General features: G+C 46.0%; 1 protein-coding gene across 1 annotated transcript in view; it reads right to left on the bottom strand.

Moving 5' to 3' along the window:
- LOC126542374 (roundabout homolog 3-like) overlaps positions 1-20,591 on the bottom strand; it is a 261,562-nt gene that overhangs the window by 113,995 nt on the left and 126,976 nt on the right. The gene's annotated exons all lie outside the window — the stretch shown is intronic.

The following is a 20,591-nucleotide window of genomic DNA, read 5'->3' as shown; positions in this document are numbered from 1 at the left end:
GTGTGCTGCGTCGAGCACGTGAGATTAAAGGCGGCTGCATTTCGTTACCTGTGCGTGCGCCAAAGCGACTGCGCCCCATTCCGCCAAACGAAAAAGCGACGGCGGCCGTAGACGGTCGTAGGTCAAAAACGCGCGGCCACCCGTTGCCCAGAGGTGAAAAATAGGGTCAACGTCCCCGGGCTGCCGACATACCGTTTTGTAGGGCAATAAGTGTTGAGGGATTTAGATTTCCGAAATTGCACGGTGGGTTTCGTGGGATGCTGTAGTGGAGTGCTCTGAACAAAACGTTGACCACCTGGGGTCTTAAAATGCACCTAAATCTAAGTGCACCTAAATCTAAGTGTTTTGCTTTCGTCCCCGTTGAAGTTGGGCCACCACGGCAGCCCGGAATGGAACCCTCGATCTCGCCCTTCGCAGCACATCGGCATAAGCGTTGAGCCAACGAGGCGGCTAAACCACCTAGTGAAGGAACCTGTGCCATGAAAGATCCCGTCGAAATCCTGTAGGCATAAACAAAAACTCGATAAAAACGGGAGTGCAAGGCCAGTTGCGGCAGTTTGTTATTAGGTATTCCTACAACACCCGAAATATGGGATGTCCTCGGGTATGAGAGGGGGGAAAGGGGATGTGCTTCCTTTTCGAAGCGTTCAGACCCAGTAATGGCAAAGTACCTAAGCGCCCTTGTACCTATTTTACCAGTAGCTTACCGGTAGCAGTGCAGTTCTGCCTCGCTGAGCCACAGCGGATGCTCTAATAAGTCCCTCCACGGACAGAAAAGGGACCAAGATATATCTATAGGACCCGCTTTCGGGAAGACAAAGCCCACATGCAGCTGAGAACCGCGCCGTGATACATGTCTACCCATTAGGGAATCCAGCGGCTTTCCCCCGGTAACGGGGCCCAGAAACTCGCATATACGAGACATAAGCACTACCACGAGGCCATCGCTGCAGACATCTTCAAGAAGGTTGTTGTTACCTTGACTCTTGCTTTAAGTTTCTATTTAACACTTTGCTTTAAGTAAATCCCTGCAGCTTTTGTTCATATTTCTAGTCATTCAATCCTTATAATTACCGTCGTAATGTGTGCCCGACATGGGTCTATACATAGTCGCTGTGCATTCGAACCCACAGGTACGCACAGTGCTTTCACCAACAAATGAAGAAAGATGTTGTCTTTTAATTAAGCTGAAGAAATAAGACATCACTTCCTGCTTACTTTGCAAGAGGACGTCTTCCGTAACGCGCGCTAAGCACTTACAAACTGTCTTTCTTTATCCGCCCTTGAATTAACATCGCGCAGCATCACGCAAAGCGTGCTCGACCCCATCTGTGTTCCTGGCGGCTAGCGTTCCCAGATTCTGTCCTGCGGTGCCTCTCTCGGCCGTTCCATGCGAGTGAAAAGCGGCGCAAAAACGTCCGTACCACGCGAAGCGCATAAGAAGTGACCGTCATGCACCACATTAGAGATAATTTATCACCCAGCTTTTACGAGTCCCGCTGTTTCTGCTGCCCTGCAGGTCACCGTCGTTCATGTCTCGGCGTTGCGTGCGGGCCGAGGGAGGTGGGGGGGGGGGGGGGGGGGGGACACGCAGCCACCGCGGGCGTGTGTGACTATTCCCAGAAATTCGCTAGTGCACATTTAATTAACCCAGCACAACAGGGGACAGTTGGACGGCTTCCGGGTAGAATATATTTAGAATGCAAATGAACCACGCTTAACAATGGGAGGACTCCGCCCGTGCTTTTAACGCGGTATTTAAAACAATTGCAGACAGAGCAGTTGTGCTCCATGTAGACACAAACGCACACGTACAGCCACGTTGTGCCGTCGCGCTGTAGACACAAAGGCAGAGGAGACGTAAGGTACTCGATGGGACAAAAATATTAAAGGAAAAAGGAAACTACGATCCGAACGCTTTTGTGCGTGACACATAAAGAGAGCCAAATGTCTTATTTTCTTCGTCGTTGTGCCATCATTATTTTCTTGCCATCTCTCTTCTGAATAACATTTAGAATGAGTAGTTTTTAACCTTTGGCACTATCTAAAATAGCATAGAATGGTATGCAATTGTTCTTATTTCGTCGAATGCAGGCGACCATCGGGAGACTCAGTACCCTAGGGTAAAGAAATCGAGCAGACGATACGAATGCCTTACGAGAAAAAAAATAGCGCGATGTAATGATTGTGCGTGGTTATAACGCCACCCGGATGTCTCTAATTTTTTCTTATTGCGTCACGCTGTTTAACGTCCGAAAGCAAAACAGCGGCTATAAGTAGCGCAGACAGAAATTTCGCTCGGGTTGGGAGGGGGGGGGTGGAGGGGGCTCACGTAGCAGCTCAGCCTCCTCCTTACAGAATTTGTCGAGGGATCAAATACATTAATAATAACTGCATCGCCATTGCAAAGAGGCTGCAAACGAATTCTTGAACGCTACGCCCTTTCAATACAAGTAAAATACGTATTTTTTCATAAAATAATATATTGGTATGTCCCCAAAAAATGTGCCGGAAACAACTGAGATGAATGCTTCCATGTTTTTGCCTGTTTAATAAGTAAAGAAACATATCACGCGAACTTTAGAACTACGATATATCAGTTCGAAACCAGCAAAGCAGTGCATGCCGCTGTAATGAAAAACGTAAAGGCCATGAAATGAATAAGTTGAGGAGCAATATTTTAATGAAACTTTGTCATTCAAGTCGTTCACACAGGCCGGTAGATCGCAAAACTGGAACGCCTTTTGTGTGTGTGTGCCTCCATGTGTGCGTGTTTTTTTTTTCTTTTTTTTTTGCGTTTTCCTCTCTGTCATCTTTCTAACCCCTATCCCCCATCCCCAGTGTAGGGTAGCAAACCGGAGACTCATATCTGGTTAACCTCCCTGCCTTTCCTCTTCATTCTCTCTCTCTCTTGTCATTCAAGAACCTTGTTTACATTTTTGTAGATATGCAATGGCCAGGGAAAAATCTCAATGACGCGATCCTTCGTTCCAATGTATTGCGCAGCAGTAGCTGTCACCGGCCGTGTATTGTGAGTAATTGCACCGAAGCCGCAGCAGAGAGCACATATAGAAAGCAGGAGTCACGGAAAATATACATTAGAAATGCGAAGATACAGTGGAACATACAAATGCGCAAATACAGCTTGATAAAGGGCAAAAAATTGTCACTGGATACAAAGATCACTGCACGTATACACAAGACCTCGCAACAAGATATCTAAATATACGTATAAGTCTCCAATTAATCTACGTATCTAAGTAAAAGTCACTGTATGTAATGTGTCAAACAAGGCAAATAAACATCTTGCGCAATCACACATTCACAGATCAAAAAATCATAAGGCCCACCCTTCCGTTGCCTTCACTCTCCCCGATGCATCGCGTGCAATGCATCGGGGAGGCAACGCGCTTCCTCCCCGCTTTTCTCCGATGCGCGCACAAGACTGAGCCACCATCGTCAGCTCATACTCCCCCCCCACACACACTTTCACTCGCACATACAGCATGCGGCGCGCGGTGACTATGTTATCGCCCTTGGACTTTATAGGAACATGACGGAGATGGCGACGGCAGGAATGCGCCTGTATTGTCCCTATAACTGTTATCGCAGTAACATAGGAGTATTCGGCAACTGCAGAACCCCGTAGCTTATTGCTTTCCGCGAAAGAAAAACTAACAAAATCGAACTTTTACCATGCGACAATTCGCTGCGCCGCAACAACGTCTTATTTTTTTCTTTTGTGGGGCGGGGGCACCCAAATGAAAAAAAAAAAGCGATGGAAAGTTTGTTGGCCACAGTCGAATGCCTACTTGGGCACCTAATGTGGCTACTGAAGGAATATCGAAGAAAACGGTAGACGTTGGTCGACAGAGAACCATATGCATACTGCTCGCGGTATCTTACACCGGCGAGACAAAAGACTCTCCGAAGAGGTTGCGATAACATCGAAATGAAAGTGATGCCCTCAAGCGAACGCGTTGCAATCCATCGAGTCCTCACAGTGATTGCGGCAAGCGACCATTGTTTCTTTTCCTCGTTTGCTAGCCAGAAAGCGTCCAAAACTCTGCCAGGCCAAAATTCACTCGTCCAGAGAAAAACGAACGCACACCGAAGTGCGCCGATTTGTGGTCGGAGCAACACGAGAAAAACGCATGCGCTCTGGCTGGCTCTGGCGACTCGCGGATAGCGAGATCAAGAAAATTGAAGAGGCCCAATGTGTCCTTGGGAATAAAAGCTAAAGTAGAAAAAAAGATAAATAAGCACGTAATTACCTTTGCTGGCTTTAGTGTCTTGACATAAATGCTTTGGCGCAGGTGAAAAAATTTTGATATTTTTTTTTTTTCTGTGACATGACGGCACAAATGAACCACCACAACGCTTCGTCTCATCAGACCTCGCTGCGTGGTTTGTCAACTTGTCTCGTAGTGTGTTGATTTGGCTGTCTAGTTGTAAGGTCCGATGTACGACTTTAGAAAAGTTAATGCGCTTTTGGCGTCAAATGTTTATAAGAACATTAAACCCAAAAAGTTGCGGAATTAAAAATCTAGAGCACGACTTTGGAAATGTCAGTGCACCTTTAGCATCAAATGTTTTTGAGATCTTTATACCCATAAAGTTCGGAAATTGAAATCCATGCGATCGGTAGATTCCGCGGCCTGCGCGAGATGCCGCGACGAGCCCGCTCGCCATCTAAACGCCCTTGAAACTTTGTGCTCAGATGGGGCTCCTTGCATTATGTGACTCGAGGTGCATGGGCGCTACCACAAAATTCAGCCCGAGTTCGCAATGTCCGCGTCGAAATGTCTTTCCGAGCGTGAAAAAGACATTCTAGACAAACGCCAGAATGATTTGCGGTGCCGGGGGGTGTTTTGGTCGGCGATGCATGACAGCACGAAAAAATTACGAGGGGTGGGGTAGGGAGCGTGAAGCCCTATGCACCCTCCCCCCCGCCGGCTATGCCCCTCGCGGCTATGAGAAAAGAGAGAGAGAGCGACGAAGAAAACAGAAAGGAAGCGAAGTTCCCAGGGCCGCGCCATGGTTAGCCAGCCTACACTTGGGAAATGATAAAGAGGGAGAATAGATAACGAAAAGGAAAGACTATGAAAAATAAAGAAGCGTCGTCAGTAATGAGCATACTCAAAGAGCACGTTCACTGGCAGTACGACAAGTGATCAGCGGATATCGGAAACACATAGTTAGGGATCTCGCGACTAATTTTGGCTTCCAGGGATGTTTTTGAACGTGCACTCAAATTTATGCGTACGAGCACTTTTGCAATCCGCCCTCCTTTCGAATGGGGCCACCACGCCGACGGAACGAAAAGCGTTTTTTTAGTTGCGTCTTTCCTATGTACAGTATTGAAATTCCGTCACCCTAAGCTGACTGAAGTAACGTTACATACCCGTGTCGAACTTTTGGTCCGCTGCGATAGTGGGGTAAGACACATAGCCGATCTTCCATTTCCTCGGTAACATCGCAATCTCCCGGCAGTTTCTTTCCCCGGCACCTTTGCCAAGAATCACCCGAGACGCGCGCGTATACCGGTGAGCCCCAACTTCCGCGAAAAAAGAAAGAAAGAAGGGCCGTTATGCTTATATATGAGATCGCTCACGTTGGCTGCTGTCGACGCAGGTACCTAAGGAGTTCCACGTGAACGACGCGCAAAGCGCCGCGGTGCCTCCTCGCCGGGCGGCACCGCGGCCCGCGAAGTGGCTCGCGGAAGGAAGACGGATGGCCGCACTGCATCGTGGGGCCGCAAACACAGCTCAACGGCCGCTTCACTCGCCGGTAGCCTCCTCTCTACAAGCGAGCGCGCGTCGCACAGTCATACAGGGGGCTGAGCCAGGCTGAGCGCTTGTAACGGGACAGGCGAGGACTTGGGAAAACGGGAGAAAAGGAACTGCAAGAAAATGGCCTAAGAGGGGAGACTTATGGATAAGGCGCCGGCAGTCGGGGAAGAAGCAGCGAAATGGAAAAAAAGAAAGGAAATAACGGTGCGCGTATGTAGTTGGATGGTTGAAAGCTCGCTGGCGGCGGCATGGAGGAAGTTGGAAAGTGTCCCTTCCAGCAGACCTCACTCGTCCGGTTTACCCGCCGCAAAATTTTTCCCTTTGTTTGCTTCCAAATAAGTCCACTTCTGACGTTGTTTTCTGGGCCGGAGAGGAATGTAGCTGAATTATAACTCTGGAAGTAGGGGTACGACAACTTTTATTTTTTTTCATTTTTTTTTCCCAGCGTCTGATTTCCAACAGATGGAAGTAAATGGAGAGTGTAAACGGAATTCTGGAGAGAGTAACACGAGTAGCTGACGTCCACCGGTTGACACATTTAACGGCCCGCAAACAATTTTTTCACAGACTTAGCTGAAGCGAAAAACGAAAAACCAAATGTCACTGTGACACTTGACCCTGGGCTCAGCACTTGCGTAAACTCTGTACGTAGCCGACATCACCGCGTTAGTTTGATTCTATATTTGCGAGGTGAAGTTAACTGCATCATAATATTCTACCATGACGTTCTTATTCTAGTTTTATAGCTAAACGTGGTGTATTTTCCGGTATGCTATTCTCCGGGCGCCGTACAAACATTTTCGTGGTATCAGTGGCAGGGGATTTTTCGCAAGGTTGTTTCTGGTATGGTTTCTCATGATTGAGCCTCCACTGATGGCGCGGATGGGTGAGATTCGTGCCATGACCATTATTCTAAAGCTGCCTTTACATGGATACATGGATCGCTATAACGAAAAGCTATTCCAAACGATTTTTATTCCGCTTCTGTAATCAGCCCTCCGCGATTGGGCAAAGATCTTTCGGGCCACCTCCACTTCGTCTGTCTGTCATGCGACGTCACGAAAACTGCGAAAACCATCAATCTTCTATGATTTGCACACATTGATGATGCATGATTAGACCAAACAAACAAAAATAATTATTTCCGATTCTACTTCATTTTTGCCATTGGCCTTCCCCTATTACTCAAAAGTTTTCGGGCTGCAGCCACTTCACCTGTCTGGGACAAAACTGCGAAAACTCACCACGTCAAAGTGGCGTGTACGCATTAATGGTGTATTAATATGCCGACCAAAACTGATTTTTTTTTTTAGGAACAGCCTGAGAGTGCTCCGTTCCGAACCAAATTGAACGTGCCTACCTACCAATTATTCGGATACTGACTATTCGGAGCTGCCGGGGGCCATGAATTTATTTCCGTATAACAAACATTTTACCATGGTATCATAACGTTGTAAAGCCCTTTAATCACGTTTACAACATTTCTCTGCCAACTCTTCCTCGCAGAGAATCTGTCTTAGTGACCTTCCGTTGCACACCAGCGTGATTTTTGACCAGTCACCGAAAGCTAAGCAAGAGGAAGCGGGCCAGTCACAGACACCGGCCCAACACCCTCCTCTTCTGGTTATCTACTTTCCCTGCTCTAGCTCGGTCCTACCAAAACCATCGCCGCTGCAGCGTACTCGTCGCCTCTTGTCAGCCAATTGGATAAGAAAAACCTGTCAAGATAGGCAACGATATTCGTTTTAAAAGCAAACAAAAGTGACCTCCTATAAACGAGGGGAGTGTTTGATCGGTTGACTCAAGCAGCACTGCTGAGTCAAAGCCCGATGCTTGCGTCGGAAGTTACGTAAATTTGACGTCAGGAGTTAGGACTATAGTTTTACGTTATAGGGGCCTCACTGTAAAGAAGGCTAAATGATTTGAACATATAGGCAGCTGGGCGGGGAGGGGGGGAGGATTTGACACCACCGCGATAATAAATGCGTAAGTAAGTAGAAAACACAACCCGTTAAGCGGGACTGAACACTTCGACGGCCGCTGGATATATAGCTTGGATTGGATTAGTGAGTACAAACATATGCGGGGGCGAACAGAATCCACAACATTACTTCACACGTTGCGTAAAAATACGGATGCAGGTATCAATTTGTCGTTACTTGAAGCAACATACGAATACTCAAACTGATGGTATATTTTTTTTCATCACAAAAGTAGGTTGCGTCTTTCTCCACTACATCATCATTTACTTATCCGCTCAAGTGCGGTACGCGACGATGGCACGCAGAAGTATTTATCTCATGGCAGTCGTATGGGAGCGGCGAGGTGACACATCCACAGTAGGCCTAATATACCACGTGTCTCGCAGAGCTAAAATGACATAGGAATCATGGTTTTCGCCCTTCAGTGCGGTATGACGACGACGGCGTCGACATCACTGCGGCAGCATGACGTCATCGCTGCTGCCACGGTGATGAGGAGGCAGCAGTAGTCCAATGGCAAAGGCATGCCAAGACGGACGAATGGTATCACGACGAGGCGTCATTGACTGTACTGTAACGCAAATTTCTCGAACATTATACAGTACCGCGTTACACAATAAGATCATGTGAACAGCGTTACGCACACAGTCTAACGCTGAAGCTCAATTATTTAGGATATTAACGTTTCGCGCAGTTAAGTAACGTGGTAACAATTGAAGGCTTATGCACGACTTCCGTCGGAAGAGTCACGGCATTATGCGGACGACACGTATACACTGGACAACACTGATAAGCGACAGAATGAGCGTATGTGCGTCCTTTATGTAAGCAGCAATTAGATGCACATCTATTACATGGCCGCTGTCCTTTTATGACAGCGCCTGCAACTTCCGGGCATTCGGGGGGGACAAACAGAAAAATGGGAGAGGTATCGGTCAAGCACAGAACTTCCGCGAAAATGTTGCTATATGTAATGAGCGGACCTATGGCCGTTTGTTTTATTCGGGTCACGTCGCCGACGTGCTCTATCTTTCGCAATCACCAGCGCTGATACGTGGCGGCCGCGTTTCTTTCGGAGGCACGGCGTGCACTGCAGCCGTCGAATACTGCAGCAACAAATTGCAGGCCCTTTCGATTGTCGCGGACCACAGAATGAAAATGCCGTTCTAAGCACTGGCAAATAGAGAGAGACAGAGAGAGGGAGAGAGAGATAAAAGTAAGGAAACAAGGAAGGTCGGAGATAACATATAGGCTCAACCATATATTGGCCCGGCCCTAATACAAGGTACTGTTTCAGCGTAGACGTGCGAATGTCCTTGGCCGATCCAAGGACGAAGCGATCGGTGAAAAAGAATCGAAAGACTGAGCGCTGCAAAAGAAACAAAGAAGCGACACATAGGATGGCTGGCGAACGCCAACAGTAATGATGTGACCACAGCGCAACAACCGCCGAATAGCGGCAGCAAGGAGCAGAGCGGGCAGGTAAAAGATATAGATCACACGCCGTCGAACTTATGATTCATTACCATTAGTTTTGCGGAAAACTGAAAGAAAATAAAAACTGGAATACAGCGGCAAGAAGAACTGCTGCGATGTAAGGGCAGCGTTGTAGGCCAGCTGTGCGTCTGACATGGCGTCTGCCGACGCCTTGTCAGATGAAAAGATGAAAACGAGATATGTCCAGAAAACTAGGTCACCTAAACCTACAGAGTTCAATAAATCTCCCTGTTTTCAAGCACGGGATGGAGAAGCCCATAGCGGGTTTCCTTGACCGTTCCTTCGCAAATACCTGCCATTTTCAATCCGTCAGCGTATGTATTCCTTTCTAAAGCGTTAAAACAGCAGCAGTGGCAAATATACGTTTGTTCGAGAAAGAACCGATAGCGGGCGCGTGGCTAACGCATTGGCCCCGATACATTACGATGCAGATGAAAACTAAAAAAAAGACAGAGAGAGAAGAAAAACAAACAAGCAAACACAGTAGTTGGGTTGCTTTACTTGCTGGGGGGACAGAAAGTACCCGAACGAAAGAAATGCCTTCAAATGGCGCGCAGAGTGGAACAATCGTCCACCGAAGGTGTTATAGTCGTACAATGTGCACCTCCTAGATAGGCCGCGCCATCCCGGAAATCCCAGACCAAAGCTGTCAGTCGACATACAGTGGCGGCGACAACTGGATCGAGCTATACAAGGCAGAGGGGTGGCAAATGTCGCATAAGAACTGAAGCTTTTCTGGTATTGGGGCACATAGGAGAGGTGGGCAAAAGGAAGAGAGAGCAACTCTTCCTTTATAGCTGTATAAAAATAAAAAGACGAAAACAAAAGACGCTAAAGGCTACTCGCGTGGGAAGCGGAAGGAATGGAGATTAATGGCGAGGTGGAACTGGGGCTTCCTTTTTCTCTTCATCAGTTGCCGCTTTCCCAGAAGTTCACGTCTACAGTGAACCCTACCCTGTTGTGTTCTCTCTGCGCTGAAAACCCTCCTCCCTTTCTTCTTTCCCCCGGATCTCACTTTTCTTGCTTTGTCGTCAGGCTCTTGTCACGACCGCTGACGCTTGTTCACTGTTAAAAAGGCAAAAGCCGGCCACAACTAGCTTTATGCATTTTTTTTCGTATCTCTCTGTTGTGCTACCTTTTCGTCTTTTCTTTTTGGTGGTCTCTGGTTTGGCTCGCCTGATGGTATACCTAGCGTTGGCACAGCCATGACTGCAGTGGAAGCCGCCGCACTGTTCGCTGGCTTTTTGAGGATGGTTAAAAAAAGACGAACATGCCGTCAAGGCCATGTACAATAAGTTCCCCCACCCCACTCCTTTTCTGTTTAAATAAAAAAGAAGGAAAATAAACAAACCAGTGACAACATATACGGCAAGGCCCAGAGCGGTGATGGAAGAGAGCAAGATTGACACAATAAAGACAAAATAATATTATAAAAAGAAACGCGCTGGCTGAACGGCGCTTTATGTTTACGATGAAGCCTTTAACTAAATAGCGCGTATAAAGCTGCCTTAATAATTAAGTCCAACCATGGAAAATAAGTAGAAATGTGAAGCATGGCGTTGCAGCTCTCTGTTCAGTGCTTCGTGCCTTTTAGTAGGTAGCATACAGAGAATACCACTTTGACGATTTATGGAAGAACAAATAAACCAAAGCTTCCCTTAATAATTCAGAAACTTATGCCTGTAATGGAAACCTTTACTTTAATGATATCAAGTAACAGCACTATTTGTTTCCAAATCACAATCGCTTGTCCCATAAGTATGTTTCAATGAACGACTTCTGCACTTTCGTGCCTATAGTAGAATTTTTTTCGGTTTTGTTGTATTTATTACACTTTCCGCATTCAGCCTTCCTTTTTTCATCAATTTGCTTTTCGGCTATCATTGTCACATTCGGTCAATTGCACTCGCGATTGTGTGATGAATTACAAAGAAAATTATAAACGTCACAGTTATAAGTATATTATTCTGTATGTCACCAATAGTGAAGCAATTGAGACAGCAAAAAAAAAAAAAAACGTATTCACACATTTGTTCCTTTGTTTGTTTATGGGTTCCCTCAATACAACTTAATAGGTTATCTGCGTTGAATCTAATAGTAATGATTATCATACCAGGTAGCAGCCTGTCAACTAATGCTTAAAATGCCAGCTTCGCAAGAATTCTCTCCTTTGTCACCTCCTGCTGGCTAAGCTTCGATTTCTAATCGGCAAGAGCATCGACTGGCCAGACTGACCAGGCTGGCCGGATCACATGCACTAACCCGACTCCCATGTTGCCTTTGGAGACAGTAGTATATGTGCAAATAAATTGATAATGACATGAACCCGCTTTGTTTGAACGGCTACCAAGCTTATTTAATGAGTTCAAAGGGAAGCCGAGAGTAAAGGAAACCAAATGCAGCCGATGGTGACTCAAACAAAGTCAATCAGGAAGACGTAACTCCTCATTAAAGGTCTGCATACATGTGCCTTCTGTACTCACAACGTCGTGTCATCGCATACGTTCTGTACGTGCACGTCCTTAAAAGAATATGCCTCAGCGTCGCACGTTAATTACGAAGAGTATTCGTGGCCTAGGGCTCTTCTGTCGCGTTTCTTTTCTTCGGCCTCTGTGCCAACTTCCTGCCCCCCGTTTCTCTTTTTTGCGTGGCTTTCACTTCCAGGTCCTCCTTTCGTATATTTTCGCACGTTCCCGTGCCTTCAGGCTGGATTCTCACTTTGATTCTGCCACCGGGTTACTTTCGAAAGACCGTTCATCTTAGAAATAATGTTTTATGCACGAAAACAAAACCGTGCCGTCACCTCAGGATCAATGGAAGTGCTAGACAAAGAAGCTCTGCGAGGAAATACGATCAGCTTTATCACACTCGTCCAAGGGGCGCGAACATGCCGGTAACTATAGACAGCTATAAATAAAAAGCTGGGATTAGGGGAGAAATGATAATGAGACGTAAAATTGTAACCGAGAAGGAAAGAAGGTGTGGACAAATAGGAGAATTAACTGTATTTAGAGGAAAGCCAACCAACCAACATCGTTGATGTGTTCCGTATGAAAGAAACGTGCGATGCAGTATTGACGTTGGGATGTTATTAGCGAACTTTGGAATAGGGGCTCCAGAAGTGCGGGGCCTCAAAGAGCTTTGCGGGTGTTAGCATTGCAGCGCGCAGGAGTGAAGAGCTTTAGAATAGGGCTTTGCGTTTGCGGATAGCGTCTTGCGTTTGGCGGCGCCACTACGGTTTGAAAGTAAGGCTATTATAAATATTAAAATAAGATATACCATTTTATGATAAGAAGAGTAGTATTGTCATTCGTGTTTCCGCGTTTAATTACGATTTAGAGCTTATTCTGTAAGCAGCAAGCAAATAGCGTACTCCACGCAAAACCCAAACACAGTCTGGGTCTCGCGCATGCGCAGCGGCTTAGACGCCATTTCTTTGGGGCCCCAAACGCTTGGGGCCCCTATTCTAAAACTCTCTATTGCTCAAACGACACTTAACAATAAAGAAAAAAAAATAATAGAATACAAAAAAGGGGCCGGGGACGAAGACACGAGTCTCATAGGTCGCAACATTCCAAACATTTTGTTACCATTCCCTCTTTTCTTTAGTTAAGTACCACCTCTGTCACTAATTCATTTCAATTATTTTGGGTTAACCACTTTTCTCTTGGTCAGTCATCCAGAATGGCCATGAACCATAGGCCATCACGTAAACAACAACAACAAAAACAACTGCTACTACTACTATACTACTACTACTACTACTACTACTACTACTACTATACTACTACTACTACTACTACTACTACTACTACTACTACTACTACTACTACAACAACAACAACAACAACAACAACAAGAATCACGTAGTACAGCATAGATTACGTCCGCGTTAGCACGACCAACAGCTCCCAGGGAAGAGAGAACGAGGTACGACCGCCGCTACAGAGGATCCCCAGCAGAACCACGTTCGACCACCATGTATGCGCAGCTGCCGAGCGGGCGAGTACACCGCACATTTCTCAGGAGGAACAGCGCGAGCGCAAATCCTAGAGACATTCTTCTCCTAATTACCGGGGCGATGCTCGCGCAGGGAGAAATTCGAGTCGATGTCAAGGGAAGCAAGCGTGACTGGTACTCGCATACGCACATGTACGCAGCAAGAACGCAGCCGCCTTTCCCTGAATGGTCCACCTTTTTTTTTCCTCGCTCCTTTCTGCCTTTTCCAGATTGCCAATATTTTCGTCTATGTTCCTCGTCTTGGTCGATATTTCCGACTCCTCAATACCGGCTGCAGTGAATGCCGATTTCCAGGACACGTTCCTCTTCTTTTTTTTTCTTGCTCACTTCTTACTACGTCTCAATGAATGCGTGCAGCGCAGTCAGAGCTACAGGTCGCGTCAGTCATTCAGGACATAGGCTAAATAAAAAGGTGCTCGTCCAATGACCGCCGTTGATGCTGCCGTGCGTGGAATCAGTTGCAGGGAAGGGCCTAGGCACGAATCAGCGGCGCACGAATGCGCGCAATGGCACAGTCAACGAGCCGTCATCCTGATTTTCATTCCTCGGTGACTGACACGATCCGTAGCTTCGGCTACACTGCACGGATTCACGAATTTGGTGAGACGGAGTATAGCGTATGTCGATTCTTCTCCTGCACGTCGAGCGGGGCGCTTTGTACGACATTTTTCCCGGTCTCTTAGGCGCGCGGAAGGGTACGTGAAAAGAAAACGTCACCGAGTAGGCTGGAGGAGAGTGCGGATGGAGGCGCGTATAGGGGGCTTCTACTCGTTCATGCATGCGTCAGTTCAAAAGGGCGTCAGTTCGCTGCACGCGTATGCAAAATATATAAGTTTCTGCTCGTCGAGCACAAATTTCCGCGACGGATCTGTTTGGCGTGTAGCCTTGTGCTGGATGTGCGAGGCGTGCTAAATGTGTTTCATAGAATTTACCTTTGATTCCGTTACGTGTATTTAACTGTGGTCTTTTTTGTTTCAGCTCTCTTGGTGGAACAGGTTAATGTGGCGTTATTGAGACACTGTACTTGTAGTTGAGTATGCCTTAAGGAAATAAAGGTTTCGTTAATTTGAGTCTGTATAAGTGTCCTTAGTGGTATTATCGGTAGTGTTATTCCTGTAAGTAGTTCGACAAAGTGATAATTAGTAAAAGAATCAATTAGTACGTATTGCAATAACCTAGAGAGCACGTGACATACTTTATTCTGGTAGTAAAAGCAAGATATCAGTTTTGTGTAAGGAAGTTCAAGACCTAATAAACGTTAGGCAATAAAATATTGCCGCTCGTTTGCGTATGCTTGTTTCACACGCTCAATTTTTCCTTCAAAAGCTACTTTCAAAATTTCCACAATAACGAAGGCTCCAAGAAATATTTTATAGCGTGGTTGCGCAAGGGGTCCACCGGTCTCACCTGCAAACAAGCATTAAACTTCCGAACACGGCTGATTCAGGAAGCTGCCGCAGTGTTGCCCTCAGCTACATGGACATCAGGGTACCACCTTTACGCAGCCAACAATGTGGCGCCGAGAGTAATCAGCGTTTCTTGTTTTGTTTTTTCGCTAGGACTGGCCTTTTATCTGCTTATAACTACGTCAAGCGTCATTACCGCGCTTTCTTGTGAAGTGTCTCGCCATGTTTGCAGCCTGCCTGCAATACCCCATTGATAATCTGTCTCATCGGTAATCTCTATCCTGCTAAGCCGCAATGCTTGCGGGAACCATCACGCCCGGAAACCTCCAATTAGTGCCGCTTCACATCCACCAATAAGCGTGGCTGCGCGCGTGTACGCACGCACACACAGACACATATATAGACATACAGACACACGTACTTTCGCACACACAACTCGGAAACGAGAACAACGCGGCCTGGAGAAAATGGCTGGCGCAGAAGTGAAGACAAATCCGATGGTTGGAAGCAAGGGAGGCTGCGAAGCAGGAAGAGAACGTGGGAAAGTAATAAACAAGACGGGAAGTTTAGGTAGGAGCGATGAGGAAGGTTCTTGACAAGCATGCCAGCCGCCGAAAGGGTGCAGCGAGCGAGCAAAGCGAGGAAAATAAATAACGAGGAAGGAGTCTCCGGAGATCGGGTTAGCGTTCGGGGTCTACTAAGAAAGCGCCTTGCGGAGCACAGAATGGGCAGAGTAAGAGCAATTCGAAACCGCGGGTACTCTCGTGTGCGACAGGCGCCCCCACCGCGCACCGTACCTGGGGTGCTATGCAGGATGCGCCGAGTTTGGCGAAACTCGGGATCTTCACGAGCTCTGGCGACACCCCAAGATGAAAGCACAAATGGTACCGAGACACAGTTTATCTTTCCACAAGCCTCCAGTTTCATTGGTTTATCTAGATTCACTCTGGGTGGCTATCATTCCTTGGGCGTTGCCTTCTGGGCGTTCGACAAACTGGGGCTCACGTGATCATACCGTCGGTGCATGGTCGTGCCTTCTTTCACTTGTTTGTCGTTCCACTGAGTGCATTACACGCACAAGCGAGTTATAAAACAAATGCATTTAGTACAATATTATTAGTTAGTTTAACGTGGTTTAAAAGCATTTTAAAGCTTACAAGATGTACACTGAATGTGTATTCGACTAATTTGTTATTTAGTACGCTTCGCATTATACCATGAGGGAACGCTGTGGTGGCGTCATCACATACATTCATCGGGCGAGCATGGCGGCTATACATTGAAGCTCAGTGTAAACAAACTCGTACAACGAGCTTGCAGTGCGCGCCGTAGTGATCAGGCTCGACGATGACCACTATTTCTTGGATAGTTCTCTTCCTCCGTGAGCAATATTTCCGTGCACCCCGAAAGACTGCCAATAGCTTCGGCGATTTTACAGATCGCAACGCGCACCTACTGTTCACGGCACAATCCTGAACAAACAACTTACCCGGTGCTGCTTCTGTGAGTGCGCTGAGTTGTTCCTCCCCTCTGCGTGACTGCGAGCGTCACGAATATTGCATAGCGTGTGCTAAAGGAAGACAGCCGATATAGCTACGATGCGACAAGGAGGTGGTGCCGATGATGGATCTCGCAACCAACACAGTGAAGGAGACATCGACAAACTGCAGATAAGTATATTTCTACTGTTTCATATTTAGCATAATAATAGTGCACGGATTAAGTGACTTTCGTAGTAACGAAGTGAATGTCCAGCAGTTTAAAAAAGGCATTGAGAACCAATGAGTGTTCGTGCTTTTACATGTACATGTGCCCGCGAAAATATGGAAAAGATAAAAGTAACCTTCACTAACTTGGTGAGATAACAGAAATTCATCAGTGACATTCAGCCCGCAGAATCCATGGAAGAGTATCTTTATCCAGGTGAAATATCAATAGCAGGTGCTGATGTAAAGCAGGAAACTTATACAAAAATTTCATGGTTTGAACAGCACATGGGAGGCATTCCCGAATCGTGATCGCCACGTTACCGATATCCTTGAAAAATGTTTAGAATCATTGCATTCTACCGGTTATGCAATATGGCACATAAACCTGGAGGTTAACAAAGAAATTTGAGAAGTCGAGGACTGTGCAGAAAGCGAAGTAACAAAAATTGTTGGAGATAGCATTAAGGCAGGAAGACAGTGGCGTAGTAAACCGTGGCAACTGATATGCTAGCTGAGATTAAGAAAAAAAAATGCAATCGGCAGGCAGGTCATGCACGCCTTCAATCACTTGTTGCCAATTTATAACAGGTGATTACATAAGCGTGACAGAATGGATCTCAAGAACTGCAGCCGAGGATGGTAGAAAATTGCGTAATGGGACAAAAATATGATGTTTGTAGGCATAGGATGCAATCAGCTCGCATAAGACGGGATTGTAGGGAGCGGCATTGGTTTTGCAGTGAACAAAAATAGGTTTGTGGTGCTGACAGTAGAGACTCGTGAAGGTGCGAGGACACCTCAGCTGTTGGCACACTAATAAAAATTACAATTGGCTCTGAAAAAAACAACCCGTTATGAAAAATAAAGCAACATTGTCCCGACAAATTGTTTTATTATGCATACACTAAAGGCTTCCACAGTTAAGGGCATTTAGTACCAATAGTGCAATGAGCATTTTTATTTGTAAATAATGGTTTATATGCGGTTGATTCATTCCAACAATCCACCTTTTTTGCAGCAAAACATTCTGCTGCTGGAGGCACTCAACCGCCTGGTCGCAGTAGGCGAGCGCCAGGCATGTGCTCTTGAGAGTGTGGCAAGGTCCAGAGGGCTGCTCTGCAACAGTAGTATCGGTGCCCTCACTGCTCTCCAGTCGAGCCCCCAGAACACACCTTATAAAGGAGCTTTCAGTTTATTATTTTGTTTATTATTCAAGAGCATGAATAAAGTTATTGCAGTAAACATTGTGCTGTGCATATTGGGAGACTTGTAACATGCACTTGATGTCTCTTCAAAATGGGCAAAAACGTAAGACAACTTGTGCCACTCTTGGACCGTGTAAATGAAAAAGACACTAATGCAGCATATACGTCATTGTGCTGTTTGTTCTTTCTATGTGCAAGAATACAGTGGGTGTTGATTAGCCACAAGATGAATGGTGTGTGTATTGCACAATGAAATGACAGGAAACGGCATGAGCTTAATAATGCTATCACGTATAGACTGTGCATATGAATGCAACACTCCCCGATTTAAACGTGCCATTACATGCATGTTCGATACCACATATTCCTTAACAATGTCATATATTTGCATGTACTAATTTTCACACAGCTTAAGCCCATGCATAGCTCACTTGTGATGTATCCATTTCATAGGCCAAATAATTGTACACTTTATCCTTTTGTGTTGTATGAAAAGCAGCATCCTCTAGTCGGATACAACTTCACAAGACAGGAGAGGCCCCACCCAGATGACCAAGGCGCAGCTGCCCATTGCCTCCACGTCTAAAGAAATAGTCCCTCTCCAATGAGCTGGTATTAGTGCGTCCAGCGGCACGACGTCAGTGTAGTGTGTGCCCATCGGTGCAGGCTTGTGTTCACCTGCCATTGAAGTGCAGATTCTGCGGCCTCCTAAAGTTGTATCCGACTATAGAATCACGTAATGCCTTGCACTGGTTGCATAGACTTTAGCAACTTGATAGCACACAATGATCAGGAACAGAAATCTATAAAGGCACCCAAGTAAAGCTGGCTGGCCACACTTCCATTATGAGGGGCTGTAAAAAGGTCTCGCCAAATATTGCCATGACATCCTTGAAAAAGAGGTGGTGTTTGGCACTTCTTTAGAATCAAAAACAGATTACAGTGAATGTTGTGAACCACGTTAAAACAAACTGAGCTTGGTTATCTGCACAGCATGTAATGGAAGCTTGTGCTTCACATAGGAAACAAACTGCTCTGTCCAGGACAATTGTCGAGTTTGGTGTGGCACCTATTATGTCATTAGTGTCAACATACAAATTTTCAAAGGCCATTCATTTCACCATTATTTTTGTATGACGGTTCTTTCAATCAGTGCTTGTATTACATGAGCAGGTGGATTTGAAAGCAAAGCTTTGTTTGCAAACCTTCAGACTTCCATAATTGTGTGGCAAGGCACTGGCATGGTGTCGAATAGCTCACACTTCCTCGGTCCTGCACCAAAGAAGCCCAATGCTCTATTTGAAGTTGGATCACGCAACAATTCGACGGCACACAAAGAAGAGTAACACACACAGCAGAGCGTTCTGCTGTGTGTATTTCTCTTCTTTGTGTCCCGTCGAATTGTTGTGCAATTCAACTTCAAGCTTCTATACCAATACAACCAGTCTTCAACCTCTCCAATGCTCTAGTTATTAAGCCACAATGGCGCACATCTTTGAAATGTCCCAACACGAATTAGCTCTCCAACAAATCACCACAAGCGTAAAATTTTGCTGCACAGGTGTATGCACGTGCCATATTCTGTACCACTAAACTCGCAGGAATTGAAGGGGCAAGCATTAACCAGCCTTACTGCTGCCGTTACCATCATCATCACGACAACAATAGAAAGACAGTGCTGCGTTTCAGTAAAGGGAGTGCCGGGGGGAAAGGAGTGACAGCGAGGCTTATAATAAAAAAAGCAGTTACAAGACACGTTCAATGCCAAAATACGCTACATATCGCTCATCCTACTTTGGCATTGCGGCAAGCTTTTACACGTTTGAGCATTTCAAAGTTTGTGTAATCATTGCTCTAAAGCTGTACAAAAGGTCTATTCCCTCTGCAATCTTTATTTTTATCATGGCGGGTTAAAGACCCACTTTTCATTGGCATCTGCACCACATTTCTCCCTATATATAATTTTGCCTTGGTGGTTCACAACATCTTCACGCACACCGAGTTCTGCAGAGCAGTGGATCTGCATTGTTCTACTGCTGAAGAATTAGAGCCCCATTATGAGCCGAAAATATACGATTTGTCCATACAGAATAACGCTGCCCCCCCCCCCCAAAAAAAATAAATACACTGAACCACTGGCAGATGCACAAACAGTGAACAAAGCAAACACTCTGAAGTATTTTCTTCATGCAAGCCAGCACACTAAGGTTCTCAATGCATTTTCATTTCACCATAAATGCATAGGCACAACCGGCTTGGTGCGACATCCGCATCTCGCACTGCAACGAATTTTGCAATGCCTTGCTGTTTCATAGTGCGGCCGATAGATGACACATGACCATAATTCAGCATTATGCATACTAACTTGTACTAAGTACTAAGTAATCTCATAAAAAAAAAACAAGTTCTTTATGAGATTAGCATTCACAGGGTACTTCACACAATTTGTGATATCCATTTATCTATTCATACTTCATTAACCTCTTTCCCCAAAAAGTGAGCCATTTGGAAGGCACCCTGATAGATAAGTAGAACAATCTATAAAAATTCAGCAACCAGCGAAAAAGTCATTATCATAGGCTCTCGCATGTGTGATGTCGGTAACACAAAATTTAAGTCGGCTACACAGAAGTGACAAATTTCGCAATATGGTGCTTCTAGACATTGCTTCAATGCTAATCACAGTAACGCTGACTTTGAAGGCGCCTTAATTCCTACGTACGTTCCGTCGACACACCCGACTACGTTCGTAATGTTTCCGCGAAGTAAGAAGCGTTCTTTTATAAATTCCCGCTCAGCCGCAGTCTTCGGGAAAGCCAGCCACCGCTTCCGCACTGCCGCATCAATAAGCGCATCAGACATCTCTACCACAGAGGCTCACAGTAGTTTGATGACGTCCAATGTAACGCTCGGCGCCGACGCTTCCGTGAAAACTCCCAGTCCCGTAGAAACTGAGGGCGCAGAGGACTTGCTCTTCGAC

The sequence above is a fragment of the Dermacentor andersoni genome, chromosome 2 (genome assembly GCF_023375885.2).
Source record: "Dermacentor andersoni chromosome 2, qqDerAnde1_hic_scaffold, whole genome shotgun sequence".
NCBI classification, from domain to species: Eukaryota; Metazoa; Arthropoda; class Arachnida; order Ixodida; family Ixodidae; genus Dermacentor; species Dermacentor andersoni.
Note: the sequence above shows the minus strand (reverse complement) of the source record. Positions and strands in the feature narration are given on the sequence as shown.